Source organism: Coturnix japonica, chromosome 5 (assembly GCF_054131305.1).
Source record: "Coturnix japonica strain WE chromosome 5, WE-NBRP24, whole genome shotgun sequence".
NCBI lineage: Eukaryota > Metazoa > Chordata > Aves > Galliformes > Phasianidae > Coturnix > Coturnix japonica.
Window position 1 is genome coordinate 19,210,409 of NC_140667.1, and position 8,601 is coordinate 19,219,009.

Sequence of the window (8,601 nt, forward strand, 5' to 3'; positions counted from 1 at the left end):
GGTCAACTTTCTGGAAACTTTTACAGAGATATGAAGGTATTGGTTTCCTTTCTAAAAAGTGTACAATCAATACTATATGAGCTTCTAATGCATTTGTCTGCTAAAAATTCTTTCCTGTAGTTTCAGACCTTCATCATGGAGGTTCAAAATCTGTTTTGCTGTAGAGTCCAACGTGCAGTTCTCTCTCCATGAGAGCTGATGTGGGCCAATGGGAATTTTTAAGCAAAAATCCCTCCTAGACCATGTCAGAGAGGCCAGTTCTTGCATTTTTGAGGAGTACTTGAATACAGTGCTGAAGTACAGCATGTGTTTTTTGTGTTACAGTACAAGCCATGCATCCATGCTGCCTTTAAAGAACTGATGCTGCATGTTAAATATCCTCTGATCTGCCAGATCAGATGTGAACGGTCAGGGGCAAAACAGTGAACCACCTGCCAAACTGAGGCTTTGTTCTACACAGTGGGACTCTATCCTAGCTTTGTTTCTTCCCTTACTATCCTGTGTCACACCTCCTCTTCAGTTCCTAGACATCCTGCAGAAAACATGAAGTCTCTTCAGTGGCTGAATTAGATGTTTGTTTGCTTTGTGGGCATCCATGTAGAACTGACAGTGCTAATGTTTCCACAGTACTCTGGGGACACTCTCCTTTGCCTTACCTATGTATCATGTAATGGTCTTAATTTTTTAAAGGTTAAATTTGGACACTGGTTATTTTTTGCTTGTTCTTGCTGATTTCAGCTGGCTGAGGCTGACACCAGCTCTGTCTTGTCTGACATCCTGTAAAGAGAAAGCAAGATGATCTTTTATTTTTTTACAGATCTCCAGAGGAGAAAAAGCCCAGCTCCCAATTCAATTTGCAGTGCTCTGCAATACAGTTTTCTCATGAGGACCTCTTCCCTCCTTTTTTTGCTGTAAATCCAATTTGCAAGACCTTCACCAGTTTAGCTTCCAGCTTCCCTTATCATCTACTTGTATCCATAGCAGGTAGGCAATTTATTCTTTACAGGCCCTTGAGTTTGGCCATGGAAACTCTGAATGAGCAGAAGAATTAGGAAGGATGGGTACAGTTATAAAAATTGCCCAAAGCAAAGGAGTCATATGTGTAAGAGAAACTAACAGCAGTGCCACAGTGTCAACACCAGTGAGTCATCTCCCTCTTGACACTAAGCACATTGGTGACACTGCCCAGCAATGACCCAGAAGACTACGCCACTGCCTTTCTTGCAAACAACTAGTTTCTTTTCCACCCTCTGTACAACAAAGGTCTTTATTTCCTTAAGCTCATGAGACCATTCTCTGTATACTGAGCTATTCCAGTTACATTTAAGCAACTTACGTGTATTATGTCACAGCAGTGCTCCTTGGCACTTATGCAATGAGAAAAAATTCAGGTGAGTAAATCCATGTTTTATGACTCAACATAGTCACAGTTCATGGCTCTCACACAATCTTTCTCTGCAACCTTGGGCAAGATACTTAACTGCTTTCTGTGCAATCTGTAATAAACTTCTCTGTACGTCCTGTTTTATCCATAACCTCTTTAATACAAATGCTATCCTACAAATATACATGGCACTTACCAACAAGGGAACTTTACTCCTGGTAATTCACAAATATCACTAGAATCAAGAATTAACCTGCAATATCTGAGCAGTCAAACCATGGAGTTTCCTTATTTCAACTACATTATTTTAACGTTTCCTCTGGATATCTTCCAAAAATGGCCAAACTAGAAACTAAAGCAGTAATAAGAATGTATCTATCTTTGCTCATGTAGTCTGGCTACAGGTTCCACAAATACGGTATTTTCAGTGCTGAAAGACTGAGCACAGATGCCATACCAGTGGGGAACAGGGATGCAAAGGGAGAATTGGAACTACAAGCTGACTGGCTGCTACTATGAAAAGTGAACTTCTCTTTTTCACTGTAATGTTCTCTGTCTCATTTTCTTCCTGCCAGAGTGGTTTGCACAGATGGGCAGAACCCAGGGAACACAAATCCTCGCCTGGTCATGTCATGCTTATAGTTATTAGGAAAATCTTTCTTTTCCTCTTGGATTTGTACCTGAGATTCTGCCTCGTGTAAGAGATTCCCAGGTAAAAATTCTTCACAAAGCACTGTCTTTGGAAATGGCAGCAGCTACAATGTGTTCAATACTTAAGTTAACTCTACACTCTACATATACCTCTATATGCCATCAGTGAACATACAACCATGTAAAGAGAAACAATCTCTTCTCAGGTTTTGTCAGGTTGGACAGCCGCCATAATAGGAAGTTTTGAAAATAAATAAATGCTGAAGAAAAAAAAGAGGAAAGAGAGCAGGCAAAACTCCTCAATCAGTTTCAAGTGGGCCCAGTTTTGTCTTGAAACTGCTTTAAGGCATCTGAGTGGGACCGGACTCTTTCAGCAGTACCAAAGGGCTCTACAAGTGGTTACATAATAGCAGTTTGGTCTGTTCTCACAAGCTTCTGATTTCTGTATCAGGACTCAGGAGGTTATTCAGCACCTTGCTATCATCTGCAGTGTGAGGTAGCTCTCAGAATCTCCCTGTAGAAATCTGGTGCATTACGTGGAGGAATTTTGTTTCAGCTTGACCAAGGATTTGCAAAGGGGAGTAAAGGATGGCACAGCATTTTCAGAGGTCTGCTCTAATTGGAGAGGGATTTCTGTGATCTTTTTTTATGAACAGCTGTAGGTTTACATTTAGATTTCCTGCTGGCAAACTGCCAGCTAGGAAGTTATTCCTGCTATTCCTGGAAAACTTTCTTTATAATTAAAAGCACATGGGTAGACTCCCCTTGTCACCGCTGTCCAGCCAGGCCTCTGGAATCAGAGATGAAGATGTGGAATTGTTCTCGCAGTGGCAGGAACTTAGTAATTCGAGGTGTTCCTTCTTCATGTTACACATCTTTTTGGAGAAATTAAGGGAAGCAAGATCAAAGTTTGCATTTGGGCAGCACCTACTTTCTTATTAGCGTCATTTGTCATAAATGCCTTCTTGAAGCAATACTGTGTCTACCAGATATTATCTGACGAGGCAATGGGGATCCATGTGATAGCTCAGAAGCACAAGCATATCCTCCATTATTTCCTTCTCTTCTGAGCTACAGGGATTAGAAATCCTTCAAAACACAGTGGTTTGAACCTGCAAGACAACCACTGAGTTGGGTTCAGGCGTGGCTGGTCAGATTATCACTGTTTCCCCTATATCAGACATTTAATATCCTTCTTGGAGTGATAAAAAGTCAGCAAGAGAGTGAACAACTCAGGCCAAGCCAAAAGTGTCAGCCTCAGACTGCATGTTTTGTGGAAGGTGACAGTACAGTCCAGTGGGACACCCATGCAACCTATTTATGACTGCTGCTCCAGTGCTTACAGCTGTGGATTGAGACCTACCTCCACTATTCAGCTGGTGGGGTGAGGTAACAAATGCAGTACTCCTTCAATAACGACAGCAAAACAGAGCGGCTTCAGCATTACCCTTCTTTCAACTTGCAGTTTTCATGATGAAGTTTTTCATGGTCTGATTTACTTTCCTAGTGAGTCCCTTCAAACTTTTATTTCCTTGCTTTGGTATCTCCTGGAGATATGAGTATTGTGGAGAAATAAGGCAGTAATTTTTTTGCCATACCCTTCCTATCTGCCTGCCCTTCACTCCATTCTCTCCCTGTTTAATCTCTCACTGGTGGCTGGGTGGCTTTACAGTGACATAATTCAATGTGTCTGTATTTCTGTAAAGCGCTGCTGAAGATGAGGAACTTGTATATCTCTGAAAGGAATTATGTTCTTAATTTGGGTTGTCCTCAACTAACAGAACAGATGAGTTACAATTCCTTACCCAATCACTCATGGGGACGAGAAGAAAAACTCCTGCATCTTATCTGACACAGAATATAGTCTGTACTGTCATTGCTCTTCTGCACTATTTTACTTTGGAGTTAGTTAGCTCTGTGGAGATCAGCAAGGAGAACAAGTAAGAAGATAGCAGATGATCACATTTTTGTATCCTGCAACAGCATGTATTCATGCAGGCACATAAGAAAGAAAGCAGAAGCTTTCAGTTTGAGGAGAGCAGAATATTCACCCAGCCTTTTAAAGATTTCAAATAGCTGTAAAATCACTTCTTGTCTATTGCTGGTGAGTACTTGTCAAAGCAAGTTGTGTTCGATCTATCAGTTTCTAAGGGATCTGTGCCTCTGTGGCATGGATCCTCACAAAGGATTTATTTGTAGTTGTTGATGTGGCTTCCTAGACTTTTGGGCACTTGTTTTCTTGCAAAATAGAAGCAGAAGAGTGCATTGTTTATCTAAGGAATTGCAGGTAGAAGCATCACAGGCTGAAAATGTTAATGCAAAAAGCAATCTGCTGGTCTGTCATGTTTGTTCTTATGCAATTGCATTTTATCAGAACATGAGGGAATAGCAGTTTCAGTACTTCATTGTTTGTTTTGTCCTCATTATTTCAGCTAGAGTATAATGAGCTTCTTTCCAGTAGCACAGTAGCATCACATATATTACACTGATGGATCAAGTAGTAGAGAGCAGGTTAGTTTGTTTTCTTGTTCTGAAGAAAATAGGTATTAGGAAAAAAAACAAAAACAAACAAACAAACAAACAAAAAACCTTGTCTAAAAACAGAAACTAGAATTTTAGAAAGGAATATAAGCAAACATGGCATTCAGGTCTTATTGAGAATTGAAATGCTGGTATAAGAATCTGGCCAGCTAAGTCTCAGCATGTCTTGTGGGATGATTAGGGCTGTGGTGCCACAGCAAATAGCAGCTTATTGCCATAACATCATTTCCAGTCAGACAAGGCAAGTAAATAGACCAAGATCAGAACACGTGATCAGACATTAGAATCACAAGTGCAGGAATGCATATTCAGAACCCGGGAATTTAGCCATGCTAGCTGTGACGTGAGCTGATAATTTTCTGTCAGCTCTTGTTTTCTCCCCAGGCAGATGTCCTCCTAGCCTCCTTGCCATCCCTTTTCAAGCTCATTTCTTAGGCTTTATTGCCAGGATGTTTGAAAACACCTCAACTCAACTTATAGGGGTTTGAGCACAGTAAGAAGCACCCAAGAACCACAAAAAGGAGGCTTAGGGTGATCTTGGTATCCCTGTGTTAAACACCAACACTCCAGGGACTCACTCACAACTTCCTTGCTTTTTACCTTTCTGATTCCTGACACTTCTTGTATACTCACATAAAAAGCAAGAGTGGTCCAGCTTAAAGCTGGTATCTGTGCAAAACAATACTGGCTGTATGTAAAACAGGACACTTGTGCTCCAGTCAGTAATAATATTGCTCAAATAACTGCTTCTGCTGCATGATTACAGTATGACAAAAAGAGTGCAATGGAAAAAAAATCCATGCTTCAGTGCTGTTTGTGAAATGAGTACAAGACAATGTGCCTCTGTCAGTGTGAGGGGCAATCTCTGCAATGGAACAAGAGAGTTGAATGACTATTAAAACTAATCACGTAGGATATTAAAAAAAAAAAAAAAAAAAAAAAAAAGTTTTTTCTTATGTCAGTTAAGATGCATCATCCTTGGCAAACATCTGCAGTTTTGCATTATCTCTCACTATTTGTATTGCTTGGGAAGATGAACAAAAGACATCATAAAATCCTTGCATTCAGATGATGCTCCCCATGCCTTCTAGTTTGGAGTGCTGAAGAAAAGGGAAAAGGAAGCTCATCAATTCTGCTATAGATTTCAACAGATTTGATTTATAAGTCTTTTAACTTGTTCCTTCTTAAATATACTGACATCTATCACTTTGGGATTTGAGTGGTCATCTGTGACTAGAAATGTCAGCTTTCAGATTCTAAAATCTTTGTTCTGTTGAAGTTATAAGTCAGTTTGGCAAGTGGTTTCACAGACCACAGGTTTTGCTAACAAGTTCCTTAAAGCTTCAGTTATTAAAGATGGCAAGATTGCTGTAGGGGATTATGGCAGATGGGACTTCTGGACAGTAGAGTCTAACCAGCCACTGCCTTGTTCTACTGTCCTGTGACAAGTCACCAGTCGTATCCACACCTGATATTTTACACTGTACAATGTGATGATAGAACCAAGGGGAAATGGCTTCAAGCTTGAAGAGGGTAGACTTAGATTGGATATAAGGAAAAAATATTTTACAGTGAGGGTGGTGAGGCACTGGAACAGGTTGCCTAGAGATGTGGTTGATGCCCTGTTCCTGGAGACTTTCAAGGTTGGATCAAGCCCTGGGCAACCTGATCTAGCTGTAACATCCCTGTTCACTGCAGGGGAGTTGGAATAGATGACCTTCAAAGGTCTCTTCCAACTCTAAGGATTTTATAATTCTTTGACAAGTGATTTCACTTGTTCAGTACAGCAGACTCGGGTATTGTATAGGTTTCTGGCACAGCTTTGGAAATTAGTTTTATGTTATTCCATTTGTAAGGTGTCAGTTACTGGGTGACAGTTTCTCTTGAGAATCTTAGAGTTATTGAAAGTGATTCCACTAAAGTTTCATATTCTGAAAACTACTGATGCATTTTAATAGTAAGCAGGAGATTGATGAGGGGGGAAAATGGTAAGGTGGAAGAGAAGGGCAAGTTATTCTATTTGCTGCCCAGAATCCCAGCTACGCTCAGTATTTCCCACTCTTGCCAGTCACTGCCTGTTTGCTCCACATGCCATCCTATATATATGTCCTTCATTTATGGAGCTGCTGAGTTACAGCCGTGCCCTTTGGTTCTCCCTATGGAGATTCTGTCATGGTATCTGAGTAGCAAACATTCTGATGTATGCTTATTGTGTTAGTAGCAGCCCTTTGCAACCCATGATATTACTCCTGTATGAAGCCTACATAGGATTGCATTCATGAGACAAACTATATGACCAGAACCTCTTCTCTATGCCTGTTGAAACCAAGTCCATTTTGTTGCTGCATAGAAGACAACCTGCTTTTAAGTCTGATGTCTCTTTGAACTTCAGTCACTTACAAAACATCTTCTGTTGTGATGGAAGTAGTTCAGATGCCGCAGATGCTTTGGAGTGTGTTAGTCTGTGGGTTTTTAATGCATATTTTCCTCTCAATTATTATGTAAAAGATATCCTTTCCACCCACCTCCCCTCCCACACAGGAAACTGGCCGCTGAATGAGCATGATAGATTGACTGAAGGTGTTTCCCACCTCTGAAAGTTACTTTCAGTTTCTGCACTTTGAAGCCTGTTGAAAGTGAGGTGTTTCTTGTTGTTTTTTTTTTTATTAAAAATAAAAGCTTTTTTCATGTTGTTCTCTTTGCTAACCTCCATTGTGGCAACAAAGTGCAGAAAAACCAAGCAAACCATCTCCCGTCCACATCTTCTCCCGTGGTCAATATTAAATCATTGCAAACCTGCCCTATGATGCAGAATTTTACTTTTGTCTTTCAGAAAGTGCTTTTTAATGTTCCCTCTGCTCATGTTTTACCATCCATATTCAAGATGGTCATGACAGTAGCTCAGTATGCCTTCCATTCCTTGAGAATAAAGAGAAAGCAAATGTACTGCTTAGGAGTTAAAATACCGCACAGCAGTCCCCAGTCAGTACCTCTGGCAGCTACAGACTGTGGAGAACTTGTGTGAGCAGAAACCAGGTTATATCCACATCAAACTTCTGAGATGTTTCAGCATCAATTCTAATGGTAGAACCATCCCAGCTGCTGCTGAGTTCAGCATTTGCTGTAGATTCTTCATTTTCTGCCTGCAGCTAGACTGGAAAGTCCACAGCACCCATGAAAACTTTCACACCTCTACCTTGTCCATGTGAGTGCAGCTTTGTTTCCACACATCGCTCTGCTCTCAAGGATGATTGCTAATTTTATGCCCAGAATGTATGTAGCTTAAGGGCCCTGAGCAATGATAGATGGGTCAGAAGACCATTTGTCATTCTGTGTGAGTAACACAGGTCCCACCTTGCCTGAATCTGTGAACTTGCAATGGCAACCAAGAACACAGCATTTCTTGGATCACAGTCTGAAATCATATCACGGAGTGTTTCCTCTCTGCTAATGGCAATAGCAATATTCTCTTTCCCCAACCTTTTCCCCATCTTACCTACTTAAATGGCAAGTAATGCTAACATCTGTTTTGTGCTGCGTGTTTATACAACACTGTCCTACAGCAAGGCTCTGTTTTGGACATTACTACTGTAAGCAGCTAAGAAATGTTCTGCTAGGTCAGGGCATTGATGAATCCAGCCAGCCCAGTATCCTGCCCCCAGCAGCATTAGAAGGTGCTGTTTAGGAAGAGCAAACAAACCTGACCACTGTCTCAAGTCCATTCCTAGCATCCACTGTCATACACTGGGGATGTTATGGATTCATCTCTGCCCTTTCCCTGTTTATGGACACATTGTTCATGAGTTTGCCTACATCCATTTTGGACCTGCTTCTACCAGTTGTCTTTAAAACCTACCATGACTACAGATTCCACAAGTTCACTACCTGCTATGTAAAAAAGCATTTCATTTTATTTGTTCTAAGCCAGTCTCACACTATGTGGTGAGCAATCCCTAGTTCTAGGTGGGATTTATGAATAACAGTTTTTCATCCATCCCATTTCCAAGTAGCTTTCTCCTCTCAGT